The following is a 26966-nucleotide window of genomic DNA, read 5'->3' on the forward strand; positions in this document are numbered from 1 at the left end:
AATGCTGAACTGTGTCTCATTCTTACGTAGCATCATTCACAAATACCTGTACTAATAATTGTTAGAAGATCTTCCAGTAAGGAAAACATTTTGAATTAAATTTTAATTTTATCTCTTCTTTAAATTTATCAAAGTATGTACTATATTATTGTTTTGATCATTCGTAATGAGAATGCAATCCAGAAAAGGAAAAAAATAATTTAATAATTATGCTTCATGGTAACTAGAATATTAACATTTTAAAATTTTAACTTTATTTGGTAGAGAACTAAGAAAGAATGGTCAGCAAAAGATTATAATTTTAGGATGAGAATCAGAATATATTTCAGGGTGAGGAATGAAATGAAAATAGATGTACAAAGAAAAAAGGGATCCATGGAAAATGTCCAACTATTTATGAATAATTTGATCATATATCCATCAAAGTGGATATTGGAGGTTATCAAATCATTATGATTGTACTGAAATCATTCAAAAGAATGATCTAACAGTTTTATTTTATAATGTCAACCTTTACAATATGTTGAAAATTCTTCATGACTATTTAAACTTATATGAAAAATTTTAGATGTCAACACAAAAATATGCCAGGAGTAATTTTACAAAGCACAGTTTTACAAAAAAACCATTTAGGGGGTACATGAACAAAAAGTTTGAGGATCACTGACCTCGAGTCATTCTTGCCTCAGCAAAAGACCTAGCAGAGCTGGCCTGCACTTCCAGGACTACGACTTACATCTGGTGCATCTCTGCTCGTGGTCCCCAGCCAAAGGCACGCTCTAGGTGGCCTGGTGCGCCTTCTCACAGTGCTTGGTGAGTGTGTGGTCAGTGGCATGTGTTGGGTGTGTGAGTTTTCTTTTGTGTGTGTGTGTTGGGGTGGGGGTGCCTTGTGTGTTGCTGTGTGCATGTGAATGTGTTGGGTTGTGTGTGGTATGGGTGTGTGTGCGTATTGGGGGTGTGTGTCTGTGTTGGGGGTGTGTATGTGTGTGCTGGTCTGTGTGTAGTGTGTGGGGTGTGTGTGTGTTGGGGTGTGTGTCTGTGTGCGGGGTGTGTGTGTCGGTCTGTGTGTAGTGTGGGGTGTGTGTGTGTGTTGGGGTGTATGCACCTGTGTGCCAGTCTTCGTGGGGCCTGGTAGGGATGGGTGCGAGGTGCGGGAAGGAGCAAGGCCTCCTCTCGTTTCCTCTCCTGGGGGATCCTCACCTCTCACCTGCAGGTGTGGATGAGTCAGGCTAACACCTGAGTCCACAACGCCATCTCTGGTCGGCAGGTTTGAACCTGGAAGGGGGAGATGATATGAAAATACAGCTTGAGAGTTTGTTTCATGATAAATTAACCATTGTCGAGGAGAACTGTGGCTTCCTTATGGTAAAGGCAGGGACGTACAAAATACCCAAGTGAGGAAACCTTTGTAAAAAATGGAGCTGTCTTTAAACCACTTGGTTTAATAGGCCCTCTTGGAATGTGCACTTACCACGTAAGCCGTGCCGTGCTCTCGCACACTTGAACCCAGCGCTGACTTCACACAGCTGAAACCCGGCGGGGAAATCGAGTCTTTAAATCCTCTTTCCGATTAATTGCATCAAGTGTAGCGTTCCTTGTATAAGAGGATAAAAGGAACCCCCAAAGGACTTAAACATCTAACAGCGAATCTTTTCAAGGAGCAGGGGGCTGTCAGACTTGTGTATTTGATGTCACAGCAAATTTTATTCTTCACATCCAAATCCTGCCACGCGGGTTTGAGAAGACACATCTTTTCCGACAGACCACGGTGAACACAGACTGAGGCAGCCAGCCTGGTGTCATCTCCGTTACTCGTCCTGTAACCCTCCCCCAGCACGTGGCACTCCCTGGGCTGCCCCAGAAAATCCGATACACTCATGTTGCTGCGAACTGAGAAATTCGCATTTTCAACAGGGCAAAAGGGTTCTTTGCTTCACAGAGGGATTCCCAGGAGGCTTCATTTAAATAGAAAATTCTTCTGGTGCATTTAAATGGATTCTATTTACAAAATATTCATAAACAGCAAAAATCTCAGGAACCCATTTTCCTGCGCTAAATGAGGCACGCAGCTACTCAGCGAGCTTCGCCAAGTCCCCGCTGGAGACAGTATCTTGACAAGAGACCGTGTGGTAACTGGCGAGGATGAGGTAGCTGGAAACCTTTTAAACTGATTGCAAAGAAGGGCAACGGATCTGCCAAGAAAGGAACTGTGGCCGTGGAGCCTGTAGGGACAGGCTACAGGTGGGCTTCACTGAGGAGCTCAGGCTTTTGGAGGACTTCTGTAAGAAGCACAGGCCACCTTGTTATCCCCGCCTCTCCCACATCCATCACACCTGTCCGCGCCTCCTCAGTCCTGCAGGTCGGGCGGACGAGACCTCCTCGGGTCTGGCTGAAAGAGCAAACCTCTCAGGCTTTCCTAAGGATAACCTGAGTCCAGTCAACTAATACGAGAACCAGATAAAGACGCTTTTGCCACAAAGGTGCCATTTTAGTAAAGTAACAGTGTAGGTATCTACAATAGCAACGACTAAGAGCTTTCATGCATTTTAAAGTAAATGCACACATCGAGTCTAAACATCACAGAGGAAAAGGGAAGTCCCCCGCTGCTATTCTCAGACACATACTCAGAAGGAAGATGTTTCTTGTAAAAAAAAATGTAACTGAGAGGGATAGGAAGAGATGTGTTAAAGGCTACAAAATTACAGCTAAGTAAGAGGAATAAATTCTAGTGTTCTATATCACTAGGATGACAACAGTTAGCAATAAGTTAAGTGTAAGCATATAGTTTCAAGCAGCTAGGAGGAGGATATTGAATATTTCCAGTACAAAGAAACGATAAATATTTGAGGCGATGGACGTGCTATTTACCTTGACCTGATCACTCTCCGTTATATGTATCAAAACATCACTGTGTACCCTGTGAATGTGGACAATTATTATGTATCAATCTTCTTTAAAGTATAGAAAAATGTGAGTGAGTCCCGCAAGTGGTGACTTGGTCATGTCTCAAAGTGTCAGCTACCCGGTCTTTGTATCGCTGAGGGTAAAGCCGCGATCCCGCAGAAGGCTGCTTTCCCACGCCGGGGAGCTGCCAGGAGGAGCCACTTTGAAAAGAGGGCGAGAAGGAGGTGCTAATATGTGTCACAGGGGACAGTCCCAGCTCTGTGTGAGCTGGGCGCAATCTCACAGATTGGAAAAAAGATTCTCTTCTGCACGTGGGCTTTGTCACCATATGGGCTGAAGCACGTCTTCCCAGCTTTGCAGACAGGCAGTCTCAGATCAGGGACGCAGCGCTGGCTTGGCTCAGCCCAGGGTGAGCTATTCACACCACAGCAACTTCCCTGGCTGCTGAATGGAAGCCTCGCTGGTCCCACCTGCTTGGCCTGTGGTGACAATTAAATGAGCAAATGCTCTTTGCGTGTCTAGCACAGAATGTGGGTGACAATAAACTTAGGGGCTGCCACTATTAATAGATCGTAGTGTTATTAATAGGAACGTGCCCTGTTAATGTCACCTGTTACCTGGTATGCTTTGATACCTGTGGGGCTTTAGTGCACGTGCCTCTCCCTTGCTCTGAGCCCCCGTTAATTACCTTCCTGCCTGTTCCAATCTTCCAAACAAAAGAGCCCTTTGTACCGGCACCTTCTCAGCAGGAAAGAGAAGAGCTCTTGCTCCAGGCAAGCTTTCCTCTTCTCCAGGCCGGGCTGGGAGCAGCTCTGAGCAAGGGGACCATGACTCCCTGCCCCAGGCCTCCACTTCTTTGGAAGTGACAGTGCCCATTAGTGTAGCAGCCCCCCTGGAAAGGATGATGTGGTTCCCCTTAGCGTTTTCCCACCAGGTTTATAAATTTCCTCCCAAAGACTTTCCTTTCCTGATCACTTTAAAAGACATTTGAACAAAATAGTGTCACAAGTAGAAAACAAACCAAAAAAAAAAAAAAAAAAAGAAGTCAAATGGACAGAGCCTGGGAGCTTCCCGCACCATTCTAGGAAGTCTGGGTGGTGTTGACAGGGAGCAGACCCCGACAGGGTGTTACTGCTCAGGGATGTGGTGTGATTAGATTGGCCACAAAAGCAGCCATAGGTCGCAGGCAAGGAGGCGTGGAAGGGCGGGCTGTGGCAGAGGTCCCCAGCGTGGAAGGGCGGGCTGTGGCAGAGGTCCCCAGCCAGACGTGGCTGCTGAGGGCCCCAGCTGAAGGCAGGACAGCAGGCTTAGAGCGACGTGTCACTGAGAGACGCTGCGGAGGGAGACCCACAGGGGGATGATGACACCTGGCCGGCTGTGAGCCGTGTGAGGCATGCAGTCGGAGTGACCAGCAGGCTGCTTGCCCCAGGCTGGGTGGCGGCAGACGAGGCCAGTGCCTGCGTGGGAACGTGCGGGCTCTGCGTGAGGCGAGCCTGGACTGCAGGACGCTCCAGCAGGGCTGCCCCGCAGGCAGCTGGGAGCCGAATAGGAGCCGCTTCAAATCCTGCTTGGAAGAAGGAAGAGCATAAATAACTAAAGGAAAACAAACAAACAAACAAACAAAAAACCTCTACAAACTAAAATAATAGTAGAAAAAAAAAAAGGAATGGACTTCTGAGAGAAGTGGCTTTGGGGATGATGTGGCGTCATCCGCTTAGAGGTGATCACTAAAGATGCAGAGGAGCCGCAGGCGGGGGAGGTGAGGAGGAGCCCACACAGGGACGGAGGCTCCTGGTCAGCCCACCTGGGGAGCAGCTCCGGGCACGGGGGGCTGCGCCAAGGTGAGCCCTGCGAGTGTGCTACCCACGCAGGAGACGGAAAGGGACGCGCCCGTGGCATCCTGCAGCCGCTGGAAGGAAGCCAGAGTTTTTGCCTTGAATTTTCCAGATAAAGAAACCGCAGCTCCCAGTGCAGAAATTAACCCACAGTGCCCCAAATCACACTTTTGTCAATGACACTCACCACAGTGGCCTATAACAGATGCGGATTCTCTCCTTGTTTGCCACGTAATAAAACGGCCATACAGCTGCTGTAATTTAGCAAAGCCTGCCGCTGGCACAGAGATGGTCCCACTCATGGGTAAGAGAGACTGGAGCCCAGAAGTAGATTCAAGAGACATCAAGGACTTAACATACACCCGAAGTGATGTCTCCATTAAGGAAGAAAAGAATTGTTTTAATAATAAATGGTGCTGATATAATTAGCTCTTCATCTGAAAGAAAAAGTAACTAAACTTACATCTCATGCTATACACAGAAATAAGTCCCAAACGATTCAAGACTTAAATATTAAAAATAAACTACAAGTAATAAAAGTATTTTTAACCGAAGAGAATTTCTGTATAAGTGCCCAGTCTGGGAGCTCTGCCTGTGCCAGATGGGAGACCTGGAGGCCACCAACCAAAGACCAGACATATTTGACTAAATAAAAATGACAAGTTTTCATATGGCAAAAAGAAAAAAGTACATTACCTAAGATAATAGAAATAAGTCTACTGGGAAAATATTTTCAACACTTAGAATGGAAAAACGATTGATGTTCACAATATTTAAAGAATTTTTACAAATTCACAAGAAAAAGACAAACTCAATACGAAAATGGTGAAAAGATATAAATAGGCTTCCCACAGAAGAAATCTAAAAGGTCAGTAAACATAGGAAAAGATGCTCAACTTCACTGACAGTGAGAAAAATGTAAAATAAAAAGATACATGACGCTGTCCCTTAGTATGTAATTGACAAACATTTTAAAAAGAGAGGAAAGAATAAAATACCGTGCTCGCTTCGGCAGCACATATATTAAAATTGGAACGATACAGAGAAGATTAGCATGGCCCCTGAGCAAGGAAGACACACAAATTCGTGAAGCGTTCCATATTTTTTAAAAAAAAAAAAAGAATAAAATACCTAATGCTTTCATGAAGGCAAGAAATAAGCGGTGGTGGACATTGCTAGGGAAAGTGGGAATTGTCTCAATTTAGGAAAGCAATGCACCAATATCTGTTTTAAAATTACATATATCCTTTTACAGAACTATCCTATTTTATGACTCTATTCTACAAAAATAAAAACACATACACAAGGATGCTAACTACAGTGTGGTTTATGATATCAAACAAACAAGCAGACACACATTAGAAACAATCCCAATGCCCATAACTGGAGGGAGGGTTTTGTTAGCTGTGCCCGTCTATACACGAAACGGTGTATGACTATTAAAGGGAACAAGGTAGCGCAATAGCACATCTATCGACCCAGGGAGCTGGCCATGCCATAGTGATACAAGAGGAGAGCAATTGGTAGAGTAATGTATACAGCATGATTCCATTTCTCTAAAAATCCACTGTGTGATTTTGTCTACATATTTGCTTATGTGTTTGTCTGAGGAGCGATGGATAGACGTAAGTCTGTTTGACCTTGGCTACTTGGAGAGAAGAGGATAGAGACTGCAGGTGAGAGATTTGTGACAACTTATACGGGCTTATGTTGTAGTGCTGTGCCACTTGTGTAATTTTAAAATTTATACAGAAAATATGTTTTAAAAGGAGAGAGTTTTTCAAATGTAACCCAGATTCCCAGGCCCTCATTCATTTGAGCAGATGGGAACAAAGGCTGAAAATCTGCATTCTAATGAGCAGTCCCAGCGATCCTTGGCATGGTGGCTGTGGCCTACACCTTGGGAAGGGTGGCAGTGCCAGCGTCCTGAGGGAGAGCAAGAGGACCTGGAAGGCCAGCAAGGTCCATGTAAGGTTTTATAGCGGAGCTGATGGAAGAGATGGGAGGTAGGCAAGAGAGCTAATGGGCAAAACACAGGAGGGAAGATGGAAGGCTTCAGTCTGTGAGCATGGGGAATCTATTCCTCTAAGTCTATAAAGAAGTACCCAAGAGGAGTATGCAAGAAGAGTCAGAGAAACTTCTAAGGGCAGGAGAGGAAATTCACAAGTTTTTTTTATGGGGGTACAAAAGTTTAGGCTATGTGTATATTGCCCATGGTGCACCCCCCCCCCAGAGTCAGAGCTTCAAGCGTGTCCATTCCCCAGAGAGTGTGCATCGCACTCATTATGTATGTATACACCCATCCCCTCCCCCACCCCACACATCTGTCCGATACCCAATTGGTGTTATTCCCAAATGTGCACTTAGGTGATGATCAGGGAAACCAATTTGCTGGTGAGTACATGTGGTGCTTATTTTTCCATTCTTGGGATACTTCACTTAGTAGAATGGGTTCCAACTCTTTCCAGGAGAACAAAAGAGATTCTATATCACCGTTATTTCTTATAGCTGAGTAATACTCCATGGTATACATATACCACATTTTACTAATCCACTCATGTATTGATGGGCATTTGGGTTGTTTCCACATCTTTGCAATTGTGAATTGTGCTGCTATAAACATTCGGGTGCAGATGTCTTTTTTATAGAATGTCTTCTGTTCTTTTGGGTAGATGCCCAATAATGGGATTGCTGGATCAAATGGTAGGTCTACTTGTATCTGTTTAAGGTATCTCCATATTGCTTTCCACAGAGGTTGCACTAGTTTGCAGTCCCACCAGCAGTGTATGAGTGTTCCTGTCTCTCTACATCCACGCCAACATTTATTGTTGTGGGACTTTTTGATAAAGGCCATTCTCACTGGAGTTAAGTGATATCTCATTGTGGTTTTGATTTGCATTTCCCTGATGATTAGAGATGCTGAGCATTTTTTCATATGTTTGTTAGCCATTCTTATATCTTCTTTTGAAAAATTTCTATTCATGTCCTTTGCCCACTTTTTGATAGGGTTGTTTGATTTTTTCTTACTGATTTTCCACAAGTTTTAGAGAAGAGTGAGGAAGGTGGAAAGTGTTGGAGTAGAAAGGGTGAGAAGTGAGGAAGGCGGGAAACCCCAGGTCACAGAGGGGGTGGCTGTGCTCAGACACCGGGTGGAGCGAACCGACACCAGCGTGCCACGCCCTCCTCCTCCCGAGGAAGGCGAGTGTGGGGGGTGGTGGCTGGAGGCTGGAATGGGTTATCCCTCTGTTCCCTCAGCCATGACATGACGTACAGGCAGAGACAAGATTAAAATTAAGGTTGTGGTTTGTGATATACAGTTATCATGAGTATAAAATTGGGTTGGATCCCAATTGGGAAGCCTGGGAAATAACACTCATCGTTTATTAAGTGCCAGATGCTGTACAAATAACCTTTCAACAACTTCTTGGGGGCAGACATTACTATACCCATTTCCAAATAAGAAAACCAAGGTTTGGAGAATTGGAGAGACTCCCACAATTCCTCGTCTGTTCAGACAGGGCAGCTCCCAGAGTGGGACATACATCTTTCCCTTACTAAGGCTCAGGTTCCTCCCACCGCCTCTATACAAGGACAGGCCCAGAGGCCCAGGACCAGGGAAGAGGAACCCAGCAGAGATCATGCCCTTTTGTTTGCCAGGGTGAATAAACATACCGGCACCAGCTTCTCAGGCTGAGCCTGTGGGACTCCGTACAGCAGCTTTGTTGATGACTCACCCTCCCCACTGACATGTCACAGTCCTGCTGAGTCACGCTGCACAGAGCAGTGGTCAGGGTGGCAGCCAGGCTCCCTGCCGGAGCCCAAGACACGGCCAGCGGCTACACGGCTGTCCAAGAAAAATGGCTCAGCCCTCGCTGCTCGTCCCCCCTCCTTCTTTCTGCTGGGATGGGCATGGATCGTGTCTCCTTTTTCTGTCGCTGTCCTTGGGCTGTTCTTAGAGTGGCAGACAGAATGGTGCTGACCTCAGGCCAGCTGCGCAGGGCTGTGAGTAGAGTCACCAGCATGAGGGCACTTGCTAAAGAAAGCGGGCTTGCCCTGGGGGGCTGGTGGGGACCGAAACTTCTCATTAAGGAACGATTTGGGGCGGGGAGAACAGGCGGGAAGGGTGTTCGTCTGTTATGTGAAAATCCACTGAGAACCTGCTGCTGTGCTGGGATTCCCAGGCACGGGGACACGGAACAACAGAGACGGTTCACTGTGGAATCCCTCGTTTCCTTTATTCTTGTGTCTCCACATTGGAACCGCGTCCAGCACACGTGGGCTCTCATAGACAACTGTTAATGAATGAATGACGGACTTGATCCCAGCCTTTATGAACGTCAAACGCGTGATCACACCACTAATTCACTGCCCTGGTGACAGAAGTAGGAAGTGCGTGGTGAACTGCAATTGTTTTGGAAAGCTTTAAGAGTTTTTGCTGGAGTGACATTTTCTTTTGAGAATCTTTTCAGTTTTGAAATGAAAAAAAATGTCAAAAATTAGCGTGAGTCTTGGGTTGAATGTAGCAATAGATAGAGGATAGATAGAGCGTGCTGTGCTCTAATGGAAGAATAAATTCCTGTCAGTGCCTGGGAGATAAAGGAAAAACAATCTCAATTTCCCCTACCATCCTCCTCTCACAGCACTGAATACTTTTGTGACCTCTGGTGACCAATGTGTGGGTATTTCTCCCCACTAAGCAAGCAAGCAATTCTGCAGATTCTCCAGTGGACACCAGCTGAGTGTCCTCTAATTCAATTCGACTCTGGCACTATCGACCTGGAGACAGCGTCTGATCCCACAGGTTGAGGGCTCAGTCCCACAAGACCTCCCCAACTTCTGATGCCAGTCGCAAGCCCCAACTTCCTTTGCATGTCATTTCTGACTGGCTGGCTCTAATTCTGAGTTCCCGAGACAGGGTTTGATTAATTTGCTAGAGCAGCTCACAGAACTCAGGGAATCACTTAGTTATATTCACCGGTTTATTACAAAGGATATTACGCAGGCTACAGATGAATGATCAGATGGAAGAGATGCACAGGGAAAGGCATGTGGGAAGGGGCACAGAGCTTCCCCACCCTCTCTTGGCATGCCACCATCCGGAAACCTCCTCGTGTCCGGCTATCTGGAAGCTCCCTGAACTCCTTAGGGGAGTTTTTTGGAGGCTTCATTAAGTAGGTATCTTGATTAAATCATTGGCCACTGATGATCAACTCAACCTTGAGCCCCTCTCCCCTCCCCTGAGGTTGGAGGGTGGGGCTGAAAGTTCCTACCCTCTGTCACATAGCTGGTTTTCCTGGCCACCAGCCCCCATCCGGAGGCTGTCTAGGGCCCATCAAGTGTTGCCTGACCAGTCGCCTCCTGGCATCCCTATCTCTCAGGAAATTAGAAGGGTTTTAGGATCTCTGTGCCAGGGACTGAAGGCAGAGACCAGCATGTACACAGCCCTGTTCCACATGACGATGTTTCTGGCAGCGCCAGCCTGCCTAGATGACAGTCGTCCCAGAAGATTACAATGGAGCTGAAAAACTTCTATTGCCTGGTAACACGGTAGCCCTCATCATGTTATAGTGCAATCACTTTATTTTGTTATAAATTTAGTGTCGCCTAAGTTCACAGTGTTTACAAAGTCCACAGTAGTGTATGGCCATGTCCCACACCTTCACAGTCACTCGCCCTCACGCACTGACTCACCCAGAGCAACTTCCAGTCCTGCAAGCTCCCTTGGTGGTACGTGCTCTACACAGGTGAACGGGTTTTCATCTTTTATACTGTATTTTTACTGTACCCTTTCCTTGTTTAGATATGTTTTGAAACACAGATACTTACCATTGTGTTACAGTGGCCTAGAGTATCTGTACAGTAACGTGCTGTACAAGCTGGTCACGTTGGAGCAGCAGGCGGTAACGCACGGCCTAGGTGTGCAGTGGTTCATACCATCTGGGTTTGTGTAAGTAGCTCTATCATGTTTGCACAACAATAAAATCGCCTAATGCTGCATTTCTCAGACTCTATGCCCATCATTAAGCAATGCATGATGTATTTCTTATTATTTCCCAGTGGCAAAAACAAAACACAGCAAAACAAAACGTGTGTGTGTGTTTGAGCATCCAAGCCTCCAGGTCCGCATAGAGTCAGGGGCCAGGGGCCTCTTCAAGAGCATCCCATGGAGCTTTGAATTAGCCACTTGCCATTTGTAATTTGGCCCTTCCCCTTCTGGACATTGCTAGCTTAATCTGTTCTAAAATGCCCATTCCTCCCTCATTCTTCAGTCCTCGGTACCACGCCCCTCAGGGATGGGCAGGGACCACCTCATACAGCCCCTGTTGACCCCACACTCAGCCTGCCTCCCTCTCACCCCGAGAGCCCTCTGTAAGGAGCACGCTCTCTTCCGCACCTCCCCTGCCGCAGCATCTCAGCTGAGTTCCTCATGGTTTAAAAATAAATAATCAATCAACCACAGACACAGTGGGCTGTGGGGGAGGCAGCGCACTTTGGAGCAAGGAGACAATGAGTCATCGTTTGGCTGTTTTGCAGAATTATCAAGTGATTATCAATTGATCAAGTTACTTGAGCTCCCTGAGCCTCAATTTTCCCATCTGTAAACTGGGACTGATGATGTTATTGACCTGCCCTGGTTGTCGAGGCGATAAGAGCAAATGAGAGCACGGATACCACAGCCCAGGAGTGAGGGCTGCACACGGCTACGCCCCTGCGGGGCCCGCCCACCTCCGCTCCCCACCCGTGCAGGGCGTTCACAGGGACGGCCAGCCCCACGCCCCGGCAGCAAGGCCGGTGACGACCCAGGGTGCCTGTGTCCCGAGGCCCCTCTTACCCTGCAGAGTGGCTCCTTGGCAGCCCCGTGGGTGGGGACAGAAGCAGCCGCGCTCCTTTCTGCCCGGGAATCGGAAGCAGCGAGCCCACAGGGCACACCTGCTTTTAACTCAGCAAACTAAGCCACACGGAGTGTCCATAACCAGAGAAGAATGGCCCCGACTGTCCTTTCCCTGAGAGAGCAGGGACGCCTTACACTAGGGCACGCCCGTAGCCGCGTTCCGGGGCCAGGGCATGAGTCACTGACCTCTGAGGTCACTCTGGCTCCAACTCAAAGCAAACAGAGTCCTGATTCATAGACACAGGGGGGAAGTGAAGGGAAAACGAAAAAGACAAAAGCTGAGAAGCTGAAGGCACAGGGACCGCAGGGACAGGCACGTTCTGTGGTCGTTGCTGGACCACCTGGGGACCTCGCAGAGCCTCCAGTGGTCGCCCAGGCTGGGACGTTAGTGGTCTGAGGCCTTTACACTGGCGTGTGACAGTTGCCACAGCGCGGCGGCTTGCTGGAGGAGTGACCGCCGCTACTGTGAGCAGACCCACATGGGCCCAGCGAACGCGCCCTGGTGGCGGAGCGCTGCGGCTGGGACCAGCCGTTCTGTCTGCTCACGTGTCCCACCTGGTGCTAATTCTGTGCTTATTATCTGCGCACAGTTCACAACAGAACTGAAAACTGCACCAAAATATGCCTCCCTCCAAGAAAAATCTGTGATTGCTCAAGTGTGGTGCTGTCACGGGAGCCTCCAAGCTTTTCAGGAGCTCTCAGGAGCTCAGAAGCTGTGTCCAGAGCTCTGGTTAAAGATTAACTGGCTGGAGTCTTTGGCCCCGGCCAGGCCTACTGGTGGCTGTTGTCTCCTCTCCAGGGTGAGGGAGCTGGGCGGGGCAGGCCCAGCACCCAGCCGGTGCATCCGAACAAAAACAGACACACCCAGAGCAGGAGCCCGAGTCCTGCTCCCAGCTCTCCCTGTGAACCTCCGGGGCCTCTGTCTCCTCATCGGTACAACAGTGGCGCTGGCCCTGACTCCTGTAGGTGACACCAGCAGGCTGCAGGAGGACGAGGTTTGCAAGGGAGCCGGGCGGCGTCTGGCCTGCCTCCGAGGCCCTCGACCCACCCGCCCCGCAGAAGGACGGCCGTGCAGCCCACCTGCGCCGTTCTGGGGAGGCCTGTGGCGTTCCTGCAGGAGGAATCGCAGACTGCAGTGACAAACGATAAGCCACAGCCAGCCCCACAGGACAATTAAATAAAAAAACAAGTTGGGCCTTGCTCTGGGGAGCAACCTAAAAAGCTGCTTTTATGTTCTGTGAGAAGCTTTGTTGTCTGCTTCTTTTCAACATAAGGCTTGATGGGAATTCCTTCATTTTAACACATACCCTGACACCATGATTAAAGACGTTCTGAAACTACATGTAACTCAGAAATGCAGGCTCCCACCCCTCACCCAGGGGGTGTTCCCAGGCACCCAAGCCATTTTAACTTGGGAAAACGAATGAAAACACAAAGCCGAGCGATTCAGAGAGCCGTCTCTCCAGGGTGAAATTAAGCACCTGCACCGCCCTTTACCCTTTTCCATTCCCCCAGTCGGTGACGCCGCTTACACCACACCCGAATAAACTCAGGCCTGGGATGAGGGTGTCTCGTTTTTGTTCCAAGCAGGTGGAGGCTTCTCACTGCTGCTGTGTGGTCCCGACATGAACACACACCCCTGTTAACAGCAAATAAAACCAGAAACGGCCCTGCCGCCACCAAATGGAACGCCGTGTGTCTCCGCTGGTCCCATCACCCCATCTGACGCGGCTGAACGACGCTGTCAGCACGGCGACCTGCGGATGCTGGGTAACTGGAACTGAGCGACCCCGGCTGCCCAGGGCCTCTCCCTCTGCACACAGCCTGCAACCCGAGGAATGAATGCACGTCTTATTCCACAGCTGCGCTCACCCTTTGCTCGCACAGCCTTGCTCTGTGCTCTGCTTCATTGAAATGCTTAAGTCACCCTGTTTATCAGGGATCTTTGAGCTGCAGATCACTGGTAAAAGCCAGGAGGAGGGACAGAAGAAACAAAGGGCTGTCTTCCTGCCCCCGAGGAATCGACCTTGTAAGACAGAGACAGGTAAAATGCACGTAAAAGACAGTATGTAACCATGTACATTAAAAAACGCAAACTCCTCTCGGGTGAGTGATATCCCAAGTCTGGGGGTTATGGGATTTGAACGTCGTAGACCAGGTGACTCGGGAGAGCTTTGTGGGGTACTGAGTCCGTCCCTGCCCCAGCAGGCAACGATGGTCAGGAAAGGCACGGCCTCCAGTGTGGCTGTGGCTGTGGGCGTCCATGGCGGCAGCCTGTTTGCAGCCTCTGGAGCAGAGAGAGGAAAGGGAGAGGTGAGGATGAGCCACGCGGAAGGACTCACTCGTGCTGTTCCCGTCACACCCTTCACGCATCCGTGCATTTAACCGGCCTGCATTGCCCGTTCTGCCGCTGTCCCGGGCATTCATTCACGCTGAGAACTCCGGTGAATTCTGACAATCGGGAACCAAGCAATGGCACAATCAGAGTAGCCTAGGACGAAGAGGTTTTGGGACAACACGCAGGAAGGTGTATAGGATAACAGAGGCTGGAAGTCCATAAAGTAACAAGATTTAGGAGAATTTTGTTTAGGAAAAGAAATGACACAAAACTTGTAAAATTTTGGCCTCATTGTTTTGTGATCTTTTAAATTAGCCTAAAATGTTTGAAGTGTGAATAATAGAGAGAAGACAGGCACCGCGGCACAAGGCAAGAGTCCCAACTACTCTGGAGGCCGAGGCGGGAGGATCGCTTGATCCTTGAGGCCAGCCTGGGATACCTTGTCTCTAAAAAAATAAATAAATAAAAAACAGAGGGGGCCGGGCGCGGTGGCTCACGCCTGTAATCCTAGCACTCTGGGAGGCCGAGGTGGGCGGTTCGTTTGAGCTCAGGAGTTCGAGACCAGCCTGAGCAAGAGCGAGACCCCATCTCTACTAAAAATAGAAAGAACTTATATGGACAGCTAAAAATATATATAGAAAAAATTAGCCGGGCATGGTGGTGCATGCCTGTAGTCCCAGCTACTCGGGAGGCTGAGACAGGAGGATCCTTTGAGCCCAGGAGTTTGAGGTTGCTGTGAGCTAGGCTGACACCACGGCACTCACTCAAGCCTGGGCAACAGAGAGAGACTCTGTCTCAAAAAAAAAAAAAAAAAAAAAAAACAGAGGGGATGAGGTAGCCATTCACTAATAGTAGTTAATTAAAGGCATTATTTTTCCACCAAATTCACTAAGGCCTGGACACCAAAACCTGGGCACCGTACAGTTAAAAACAAGTGACATTACCCAGAATAGCCGTAGGTCCAACAAGCTGTCCAGCCACCTACCAGTTTCACCTACAGTCCTTGGACCAAGCTAAAAACAAATGAAACAGCGACAGCAGCTCCTGGCTGGTGGAAGAGCCCACTCTCCTGTCTGGAGCCCGGCTTCCAGCCTTCAGAATAGCTCCGTGGCCCACATTTCATGGCACTTGTCTTAAATGTGTGGGCCACACTCCCTAAAGCCCCTACCGCCTGGCTGCTCACAGCCTTCCTCCACCACAGGCCTGCGTCCCATCTGGGCTGCCCAGCAGAGCCTGTCCTGAGCTCTCCACATGCATAAACATTAGCGCCGTGAGGGATGAGTGGCCACCACACCCAGGCCAAGCCCACAGGACCAGCTCCTGCCCCGTGGGGTGTCCCCTGGGCCTGCCCACATCATATGGCAGTCTCTTGTCTACCTTTGTGCGGTGTTTCCTCAAACACTCTCAGGCAAAGCAGCTGCCTCTCTCCCCGTCTGAGCTGCTATGTTTTGAAACACATTGGCCAAGAAACAATATACTTAAAAAAGTCTCGCAGGACTCTGTGAGCTTGCAAACTGCAAGGAAATAAAACAATATTTTAACAGGCTGTCCAGCCAACAGGGATCCTGGGAGTCTTATATTAGGACTCCATGACTAATCCTATCAAAACCAACACAGGCTACAACAATATTTAGCCAGGAACACTGCTGAAAGCTGCCAGTGTGTGGTCCTCCGTGTAATGATTCCTCGGGTTTTTATGCTGGGCAGAGGTTTGGGGAGGGGATGGCATTTCAGAGACTGTTTTACCTTCCCTGGAACAATTCCTGATGCATACCAAGAAAAGTCCCATTACTAGTCCAGAAGCCAGGCTACACCTTTGCATGGGTCTTTCAGGCACTCATTTTAGAAAAGGCAAACCAAAGTTTCCCCAAAGAACACGTTACTTTGTTCTTACAGCCTTGGCATTGGGAACTTCTGCGTTGTGTGCCAAGATTCTGAGCCTTCTCCCTAAGCCTGGGAAGGCAGGCAGGTGGGGAGTGGCCATGGCTCCCCACAGGAAGAAGTGAGTAAAGTCCTTTCTGAGCTCCAGGGCTGCTGCAGGCTCTCCAAATGCCAGGGAGAGTGGGAACAGCGCTGTCCGGGAGACAAAGGCAGCCAGACGTAAACTCTGCCCACGGCAGCCTCAGCCCTCCTTTGGACTGTTTCTGTTCTCTGCTTCATGTCTTATCATACACAAACACATACATGTGTACACACATGCTCACACAAGCACATGTGTGTACACATGTGCTCATGTAAGCATATCCTTGTGCACACATGCTCATGCGAACACACACCCATGCACACATGCACACACATGCTCATGCAAGCACACACACACCCATGCACACATGCACACACATGCTCATGAGAACACACACCCATGCACACATGCACACACATGCTCATGCAAGCAAACACCCACCCATGCACACATGCACACACATGCTCATGCAATTATACCACAGGCACCTTTGTTCTTTATTTCACATCTTCTTGTACTCTGAACACATACACGTGCACACATATGTGTGCACACATGCTCACACAGGCGTGCACACATCCCCTGGGGAGGGGAAATAGCAGGGATGGATGCGAGTGAACAGAGCTGAGAAGGGAGGAGCAGAGAGTTTGGTCGTGTCTACAAAAGCGTCTGCCCAGGCAGCCCGAGTCGGGGATCGGGGTCAGGTTACGTTGGGATCCCAGCTCCACCACGGGCCAGCTCAGTGTTGTTGGGTTAGTAACTTAATCTGAGGCCCAGATTAAGAGTTTTTTTTTCTTTTTTTCTAAAATGAAGATGACACCATGTATTCACAGGACTTTTTTCCCCAGAGGATTAAATGAAATAATAAATGTTAAAGCTCTTCATAAATTTCAGTGTCGTAAAGAGTCATATGGAGCTGACAAAAAGGAAAAATGTGCGTATCTAAACGCAGCTATGGGAACATCCTCACATACTTTGAACCAAAGGTAAAAAGTTAATGAAAAATGTACAAAGAACAGAACACTGTCTAGAGCCCAGCATGTCCCAGTCTGTTTGCGTGTTCTGGCCGACGCCCGTACGTCACCTGGTGAGTGATGACACAGCTCTACGGGTCTGGGCCCCTGGACTGATTAGAAGTGACTGTCCATTAGACAAGGACACAGGGCCATAAAACAAACAACAACATCTTGTCTTTAAAATTCTGGTATTCTGTTCATCAAGACTTTTGCATGGAAATAACTTTTATTTTTTAAATATTGCATTAAACGATTACTTATCTTGATTACCGAGTTCTTTGGTGTCCCCTTAAATTTTGCACGGCAGCCAAGCACTTCCCTTGCCTCCCGCAGCTGCAGCCCTGGTGAACTGGAAATCAATGTCACTCGTCATTGCCATGTTTCACTTTAGCAGATTTTCTGTGCAGCCGAGTCACTCTGTCTTTTCTCCATATCTGCCCAATCTATAAAATAATAAAACTGTTGCAAAGAGTGTAAAAGAAGTAAGAAAGTTGGCCCTCGGTGTCAAGGACCTTACAATCTGGTTGGGAAGCCAACCTCGCCTGCTTCAAGCTACTGAGCTACAGAAGACAGTGTGATAAAAATTGTTTTTATAAATTTTATAGGATCTCAGACTAGGAGGAAGACTCGTGGGAGCCATGATCTCTCTGTGATAGGTTCATTAAATTGAATCTTAAGTGAAGTGCAGATCTGGATTAGCATGAAAAATGGAGAGAAACATCGCACAGCTGAGATGGTGGGAGCCTCTCTCCTCTGTCTTTGGGTCAGATGATTTCAGCTCTCGTTAAGTAACATAGTAACCCTGGATGCACAAAAGCTGTGGCGGTCAGAGCTCTCTCTCTCTCTAGAAAAAGGGTTCAACCCCCCCCCACACCAGTTGCTCCCCAAATCTCATAACAACTGGCAATATTTTTTGATCATTTTGGCCTTTTTGGCACCAGAACTTAAAATGGATCTTAATAATGGGTTTGGGATTTGGGGTTTTTTTGGTTGTTGTTTTGTTTTTTTGTTTTTGGTTTTGTTTTTTGTCCACAATTTAAAAAGAATGGTGAAGGAGAAAGCTAGCTAGCAGTCTAGGTCATCGAAAACAAGGACAGTCTGAGAAATTGTCACAGCCTAAAGGAGCCTAAGCAGACATGGCAACTAAATGTAATGTAATGTCTGGATGGGACACTGGGACATAACGAGGACATGAGGTAGAAACTAAGGAAACCTGGAGCGAGATGCCAGTTAATAGTAACGCCCGGGTCTGGGTTCGTTCCTACTCCGGTGACGTGAGCTCTGACAGGGTAAACTGAAAGGCACATAGGGGGCCTCTGTCCTGTCTTTGGAACTTTTCTGTAAATCTAGAACTATTCAAAATACGAAGTTTATTGAAATTAAAAAAAAGGTTCTTAGTGGCACAGTAAGGTTAGAATCCGGCAGAGGGATAAAAATGAGTCCTGAAGATATCAAAAGGGAACGCAACCTGCGCTAAAACCTCTTTTCCAAGTCCCCCCAGAGGGGCGCGCACGGGGGGTAGCGTGGGGAGGCCGCTGAGCTGGAGTGAAACGTCCGGAGGAGTCCAGGGCTCAGGATTCTTTCACCCAACAGAACCTCAGGTCGCTGACCGCAGCCTGGGTGCTCCCAGCTGAAAATGCCTCCTACGAAATGCCCCAGGCCAAAGCACAAGGCGTCAGAAACCGAGTTCCCATGTCCCCCAGCAAGGACCTGAGGCCTCCCAGGGCTGGCTTGGCTTCCTCGGGGACTCTGGGATCCTCCCCGCTTGTCCTCTGGGCCTCCTCCCAGACGGCCAGGATCAGGGCCACCTGAGAAGCTGCGACCCAGGACATACTTGTTCACTTATCCATGGCAGTCTGGACTCAGTTTACCCTCTTGCCTCCTTGGCCCAATCCGGAAGTAGAGGAGCATAGTGCTGATAAGTCTCAAAATTGAATTAAAATGAGAAGGAACTGAAGTAACAACACAGCTCAGGGCACATGGCATTTCCACAGGAGCACAGTCCCTAGTCCGGCCTCCGGGGCCCACTGTGTGTCTTTAAGTTTCTCTGTTTGGAAAACCCTAACAAGGCAGCGGCCTTCACGTGCCGAGGTGAAAACACAGAGTGTCTTACTAGAAGGAGGATCACTGGAACCCAGGAGTTCGAGGCTGCAGGGAGCTATGATTGCACCACTGCACTCCAGCCTGGGTGACAGAACGAGACCCTGTCTTTAAAAAAAGTAAAAACTAAATAAAATAAATAAGAATTTTTAAGAAGTGGTCCCATAAGGTGGTGCCAGGCTGGAAAAGAGAAGGCTGCGGAGGGAATGTCTTCAGTCCACCAGGGACCCTCCCCACAGTGCTTCTCACCAGAAGTACAACCCGTGCGTTGACACACACACACACACACACACACACACACACACACACACACGCGTGCACGCCCCTACTCACTGCCGGCTCAGTGAGCATGAGCCGACCGTGCTGGCCATGCAGAGAGAGGCCGGCCAGCCCGGGGCCTCCCCTCCTCCGCCCCGTGGAGGTGCTGCACGCATGCGCACTGCCCACAGGCTGCACCTCCAGGGCCCCCCGCTGCTCACCAGGTGTTTGCCTTCCCGTTTCGGAACCGGAAGGGAGTGCAGCGCTCTTCAGCTGCAATCTGTGCTTCTTTCTTCCGTCTGACTGGGGGGCTTCCTGAGCACCCCGTGCCCAGCAGTGCTCGCTGGGAAGCAGTCAGGGACTCTGAGCAGGAGCGCAGAAGCCCGCCATGCAGGGAGGCTGCCTGCGGGTGACCCCAGCAAACAGGCCCACCTGCTTTCACAACAGTGGGATGGGGACAAACCACGCAACTCAGCCAAGAGCCTGGTCAGGGCACAGGCAGCCGGCGGAAGCGTTCTCAGACTGGGCACTTTAGGAGCCAGCGGGTTGGTCAAGACCCACAGAACCAACCCGGTGGGCCCTGTCCTGCTGCCCTCGGCCCTGCATTGTCACGTTGGGGACACACCGGTATTAGTGCCTCACTGTCCGCATTTTCTCTCAGCACCGCGCCTCTCACCAGCTTCAGTTCTGTCTTCCCCAGCACTAACCGAAGCTTTTCCTCTCTCGCTGCCAGCAATGTCTTTCATCTGCCTGTCTTCCTGCTTCTGAAGCCACAAATAGTGAATTTATCCTGTGCAATGTATGAGGGTCCCTTGTGGACTGAAGACATTCCCTCCGCAGCCTTCTCTTCTCCAGCCTGGCTCCACCTTATTGGACTGCTTTTAAAAAATTTTATTTATTTATTTTTTACTTTTTTTAGAGACAGAGTTTCGTTCTGTCACCCAGGCTGGGGTGTAGTGGTGCAATCATAGCTCCCTGCAGCCTCGAACTCTTCCCAAGTAGCTGGGACGACAGGTGTCAGCCACCATGCCCAGCTCTGTGACCACTTTGTTTACCCGCTCTGGATGCTTTGACTTATCAACATCCCTTAAAATTAAGAACTCTGTTCTTAGAGCACAGTTTGGAGTTTAGAATAGGATTAATGCCAAGGTAATTGATCTATCCCATTGCTATAGTTTGGACGTTTGTCCCCTCCAAATTCCGTGTTGAAATTTGATCCCCAATGTTGGAGGTGGGGCCTGATGGGAGGGGTTTGATTCACAAGGGCAGATACTTCCAGAATAGATTAATGCCCTTCCTTGAGGGTGAGTGAGTTCCTCAGAGAGCTGGTTGTTAAAAAGAGGCTGACACCTCCCGGCCTCTCCCTTTGTCTCTCACCTTGTGATCTCTGCACACGTCTCTCCCCTTCACCTTCCACCATGGAGCAGCCTCAGGCCCTCACAGATGCCAGCTCAATGCTTCATGTACACCCTGCAGAAACAGGAGCCAAATACTCCTCTTTTTAAAAGCAAAATATATTTTTAGGTATTCCTTTATAGCAACACAAACGAACTAAGACACCCATTGTGACTTTTTTTTTTTTTTTTTTTTTTGAGACAGAGTCTCACTCTGTTGGCCAGGCTAGAGTGCCATGTCATCATCCTAGCTCACAGCAACCTCAAACTCCTGGGCTCAAGCGATCCTCCTGCCTCAGCCTCCCGAGTAGCTGGGACTACAGGCATGCACCACCATGCCCGGCTAATTTTTTCCATATATATTTTTAGTTGTCCATATAATTTCTTTTTATTTTTTAAGTAGAGACGGGGTCTCGCTCTTGCTCAGGCTGGTCTCGAACTCCTGAGCTCAAACGATCCATCCGCCTCGGCCTCCCAGAGTGCTAGGATTACAAGCATGAGCCACCACGCCCGGCCTGAATTTTCCTTTTTTTTTTTTGAGAAAGAGTCTTGTTTTGTCATCACAGCTAGAGTGCAGTGGCATCATCATAGCTTACTCCAACCTCAGATTCCTGAGCTCAAGTAAACCTCCTGCCTCAGCCTCCCAAATAGTTGGGACTACAGGTGTGCGCCACCACACCCAGCTAATTTTATTTTAGTAGAGATGAGGTCTCTCTCTTGCTCAGGCTGGTCTTGAACTCCTGAGCTCAAGTGATACTCCTGCCTCAGTCTCCCTGTGCTAGGATTACAGGTGTGAGCCACCGTGCCTGGCCACTTTTCCTTTTTTAATGCTACTTAATAATGATTTCCTTAGAAATTTCAAATCAATGATTTTTCTAATTCTATCGTTCCTTCTACATTTATTTCCTGGCATTCTTCTGTAAAGCTGACCTTTCCTTTATCAGCTGAAGTTATTTGGCTACCATGAAATATATTTCCTATTGGAAGGGTAAGATTAATAATTATTATGCTTCAATGAATTTCAAATAAGTTGATTATTGCTGCAAAAAATAGTGAAAATGGAGGACTTTCTTCTTTGCTCTCTTTTAATTATTATTATGAATTCATAGATTTTTTTTCATTTTAGAGATTAAAGACATAAAGCTAAGACATAGCTTCCTTTTCTTAATGTTATGCAGCTAATAAGTGGCAGAGCTGGGACTATGACCCAGGCCAGGCTAATACCAAGGCCAATTGCCTAACCATGACACTTTACTGCTTCCCTATGGCCCACTTTTTTTTTTAAGTTTTTAAATACTGAGTTTGAAAGTACAAATTCTTGTAGTTCACTTGGTTAATACTAGACCCAAGGCTTGTGGGATTATAACAAAATATCTAATATTAATGTCATCAGAGTTTTGGAAAGAAAGAAGAAAGAGGTTAGGACTGAAAAAGTACTCAGAAAAATAATGGCTGCAAAATCCCCAAATTTGGCAAGAGACATAAACCTAAGGATTCAAGAAGCTGAATAAACTCCAAGTAGGATAATAACAATGAAATCTACACCAAGACACACTGTAATTAAATTTCTGAAAACTAAAAATTATACATAAAACAAATGACAACAAATTTTTAATTAGAAACCAAGGAGGTCAAAAAGAAGTGGCACAATATATTTCAAATGCTGAAAGAAAATCAGAATAAAGAATACCCAGCCAAAAAAAAAAAATCCCTAACTAAACAAACAAAAACACCCATCAAGATTAAAGAAAAAATCAAGACACTGTCAGATGAAGGAAAACTAAGAAAATTTCTCACCAGCAGACCTACCCTAAAACAATGACCAAAGGTTGTTCTCTAAATATAAAGATAACAATAAAAGAAGAATCTTTGGAACATCAGGAAGGATGAAAGAACACAGTAAGCAAAAATGTAGATTTTCCTCTCCTCTTGAGTTTTCTGAATAATGTTTGACAATTGAAACAAAAATTATAGCACTGTTTGATGCGACTCTCAATGTACGTATAGAAATATTTAAGACAATTATATGACAAAGGGCCGGGGAAGGAATGTAAGGGGAGGTGAGGTATTTATGCTTCACTCAAGCTGGCAAAATGATGACGCCAACAGACTATGATAAGTCATATATATGTAAATGTAATACCTAGAGAAACCATTAAGAGCTAGACAAAGAAATACACTTGAAAACACTATAGATACATCACAATGAAATTCTAAAAAATGTTCCAGTAACCTTCAAGAAGGCAGGAAAGAAAAAACAGAAAAGAGAAGCAAAGAGAACAAACAGAAGACAAAAAATAAAATGACAGACTTAAGCCCTAACATATCGATAGTTACTTTAAACACAGATGACCTAAAATTACACTAATTAAAAGACAGAGATTGACAAGTTGGATTAGAAAACATGATCCAAATACAGGTTTCCTACAAGACATTCCCTTCTAATGTAGTGATATAGGCAGGTTGAAAGTAAAGGAATGAAAACGTATCATATAAACATTGACCAAAGGAAAGCAGGGCTGGCTATATTAATATCAGACAAAAAAGACTACAGAGCAAAGATGATTACCAGAGACAGAAGGGGAAATTATATAATGTTAAAAACGTAATTCCGCCAAGAAGACATAGCAACCTATATGTAAACGCACCAAACGACAGAGCTGCAAAATACAGGAAGCAAAAACTAACAGAACTGAGAAGAGAAATAGACAAATACACAATCACAATTGAAGACTTCAACATCCCTCTCTCAACAATTGACAGAACAATTTGACATAAGATTAGCAAGGCTCTAGAAGAATTCAACAGGATCTAACTGACATTTATAGAACACTCCCCTTGTGATGGCCAACATTAGATGTCAACGTGACTAGATTCAGGGATGCCCGGATGGCTGGGGAAGCGTTGTTGCTGGGTGTGTCTGTGAAGGTGTTTCGGGGAGACTGGCGTGTGAGTCAGTGGACTGAGGGAGGAGGCCTGCCCTCGGTGTGGGTGGCACCATCCCACCGGCCGGGGCTGGGACAAACCAGGAGGAAGAAGGGAGATAGATACTCAGCTTCCTCTTGCCTCCTCTCGCTCTCTCTTCCAGAGCCAGATGCTTTTTCTCCTCCTGCCTTTGGACATCAGACTGCAGGTTCCTTGGCTTCTGGACTTTGACACTTGCGCCACAGCCTCCCCGTGGTCTCCCGGGGGCTCTCCTGCCTTCAGCCTCAGCCTCAGACTGGGGGCTGCACTGGCAGCTTCCCTGGTTCCCTGGGGGCTTTGGGACTTGGACTGAGCCAGGCCACCAGCTTCTCTGGGAGCCACACCACCAGCTTCTTTCATCTGCCAGCTTGCAGATGGCCTGTGGTAGGACTTCGCCTTGGTAATCATGTGAGCCAATTTCCCCTAGAAATTTCCTTTCATATCTATATGTCATTTGTTCTGTTCTTCTGGAGAACCTCGACTCTCCGGCAGCATCAGAATGCACATCCTCCCCAAGCACCCGTGGAACATACACCAATATGGACTAAATCCTGGGCCATAAAACAGCCTCAGCCAACTTAAAAGAGTTGAAATAACACAGAGCATGTTTTCTTACCACAATGAAATCAAACTAACAATCAATAATGGAAAGATAACAAGGAAATCTCCAAGCACTAGGAAACTAAACAACACACTCCTAAATAATCCGCAGTTCAAAGAGGAAGTCTCAAGAAATTTTTTTAAAAGTGCATTGAACTGAGTGAACAATAAAATACACCAAAATGTGTGGGGCACAGCTACAGTCGTGCTGAGAGGGCAAATTCACGGCACTAAATGTGCACATTAGAAAAAAAGGAAAGTCTCAAATCAATAATCTAAGTTCCCACCTTAAAAACCTAGAAAGAGGCCGGGCGCGGTGGCTCACGCCTGTATCCTAGCACTCTGGGAGGCCGAAGCGGGTGGATCACTCAAGGTCAGGAGTTTGAGACCAGCCTGAGCAAGAGCGAGACTCTGTCTCTACTAAAAAAATAGAAAGAAATTATCTGCCAACTAAAATATATATAGAAAAAAAATTAGCCGGGCATGGTGGTGCATGCCTGTAGTCCCAGCTACTCGGGAGGCTGAGGCAGGAGGATTGCTTAAGCCCAGGAGTTTGAGGTTGCTGTGAGCTAGGCTGACGCCATGGCACTCACTCTAGCCCGGGCAACAAAGCGAGACTTTGTCTCAAAAAAAAAAAAAAAAAACCTAGAGAGAGAGTAGCAAAATACACGCAAAGCCAGTATGAGAAGGGAAATAATATAAACAATAATGGAAATAATATAAACAATAATGGAAATTAGTGAAACTAAAAACAGAATAGTAATGGGGAAAATAAATGGAACAGAGAGCTGGTTCTTTGAAAAGATCAATAAAATTGGCAAACCTCTAGCAAGACCAACCAGGAAAAAAGAGAGAGGATGCAAATTACCAATATCGGGAATAAAATGAGGTATATCACTATAGACCTCAAAGATACCAACAAGATAGGGGAATATTATGAACAACTCTACACACATAAATTTGACAACTTGAGGAAATGGACCAATTCCTCAAAAAATACAAACTAAACTCATCCAATATAAAATATATAATTTGAATGACCCTATCACTATTATGGAAATTGAATTTATAGTTCAAAACCTCCCAAACCAAAAAATATCTCAGCACAGATTATTTCACTGGAGATTCTACTAAAGAATTTATAGAAAATTAACACCAATTCTCCACAGCTTGTTCCAGAAAATAGAAGAGGAGAGAGCACTTTCTAATTCATTTTATGAAGCTAATATTATCCTGGCTTCAAAAGACAAAGACAGTACAAAAAAAAAAGGAAACTACATACCAAAATCATTCATCAATATAGAAGCAAACATCCTCAACAAAATATTAGCAAATAGAATTCAGCAATATATTAAAAAAATCATATATACACCATGACCAAGTGGGCTTTATTCTAGGAATGCAGGGATATTTCCATATTTGAAAATCAGTCAATATTTTTTTTTTTTTTTTACAGTGGAAGAGATGAGTATATTTTTAAAAAAAAAACAGAGGAGAGAAAAATAATGGTAGTAATGTCCTGTCATTATTTGTACAGACTGACTTCCATGGGGAACAGTGAAATGCCTTTTTTTTTTTTTTTTCAATTTAATTTTACAGAATCAAAGAGTCTAACAGTATATCTTGTTAGATACAGTATGTCCTCATAATGTATACATTATTTCTTGTACAATGATATGAAATAATATGGGAAATATTCATGATAAATTATTAAGTGAACAGTGCAAGTTAAAAACAATAGTTTCATATTTTTTCCCCACCCCCCCTTTCCCGAGTCAACACCTTCAAGTGTTACCACTCCCCAAACGGTGCACAATGCACTCATTGTGTAGGCATACCCCCATCCCCTCCCCCACCCCCCACCTCAGTCTGATGTCCAATTGGTGTCGTTCCCAGATTTGTATTTAGGTGATGATCAGGGAAACCAATTTTCTGGTGAGTACATGTGATGCTTGTTTTTCCATTCTTGGGATACTTCACTTAATGTAATGGGTTCCAACTCTCTCCAGGAGAACCATAGATATGTCGTATCTTCATCATTCCTTATAGCTGAGTGATATTCCATGGTATACATATACCACAGTTTACTAATCCAATCATGTATTGATGGGCATTTGGGTTGTTTCCACATCTTTGCTATTGTGAATTGTGCTGCTATAAACATTTGGGTACATGTGCCTTTGTTACAGAATGACCTTTTTTCCTTTGGGTATATGCCCAGTAATGGGATTGCTGGGTCAAATGGCAGGTCTACTTGAATCTGTTTAAGATACCTCCATAATGCTTTCCACAGGGGTTGCACTAGTTTGCAGTCCCACCAGCAGTGTATTAGTGTTCCTGTCTCTCCACACCCACGCCAACATGTGCTGTTTTGGGTTTTTTTGATAAAGGCCATTCTCACTGGGGTTAAGTGATATCTCATTGTGGTTTTGATTTGCATTTCCCTGATGATTAGAGATGTTGAACACTTTTTCATATGTTTGTTAGCCATTTTTATATCTTCTTTTGAAAAATTTCTATTCATGTCCTTTGCCCACTTTTTGATAGGGTTGCTTGATTTTTTCTTGCTGATTTTCCTGAGTTCTAAATAGATTCTTGTTATCAGTCCTTTATCTGATGTGTAGTATGTAAAAATTTTTTCCCATTCTGTAGGTGGTCTGTTTATTCTCTGGACTGTTTCTTTGGCTGTGCAGAAGCTTTTA

At 46.5% G+C, this 26966-nt stretch overlaps 1 non-coding gene across 1 annotated transcript; it reads left to right on the forward strand.

Moving 5' to 3' along the window:
- Positions 1-5738: 5738 nt before the first annotated feature.
- On the forward strand, positions 5739-5845 carry LOC138393520 (U6 spliceosomal RNA). The gene has a single exon (XR_011235200.1). It is a non-coding gene; the product is annotated as a U6 spliceosomal RNA (small nuclear RNA).
- Positions 5846-26966: the final 21121 nt, after the last annotated feature.

This window comes from Eulemur rufifrons, chromosome 11 (genome assembly GCF_041146395.1).
Source record: "Eulemur rufifrons isolate Redbay chromosome 11, OSU_ERuf_1, whole genome shotgun sequence".
NCBI lineage: Eukaryota > Metazoa > Chordata > Mammalia > Primates > Lemuridae > Eulemur > Eulemur rufifrons.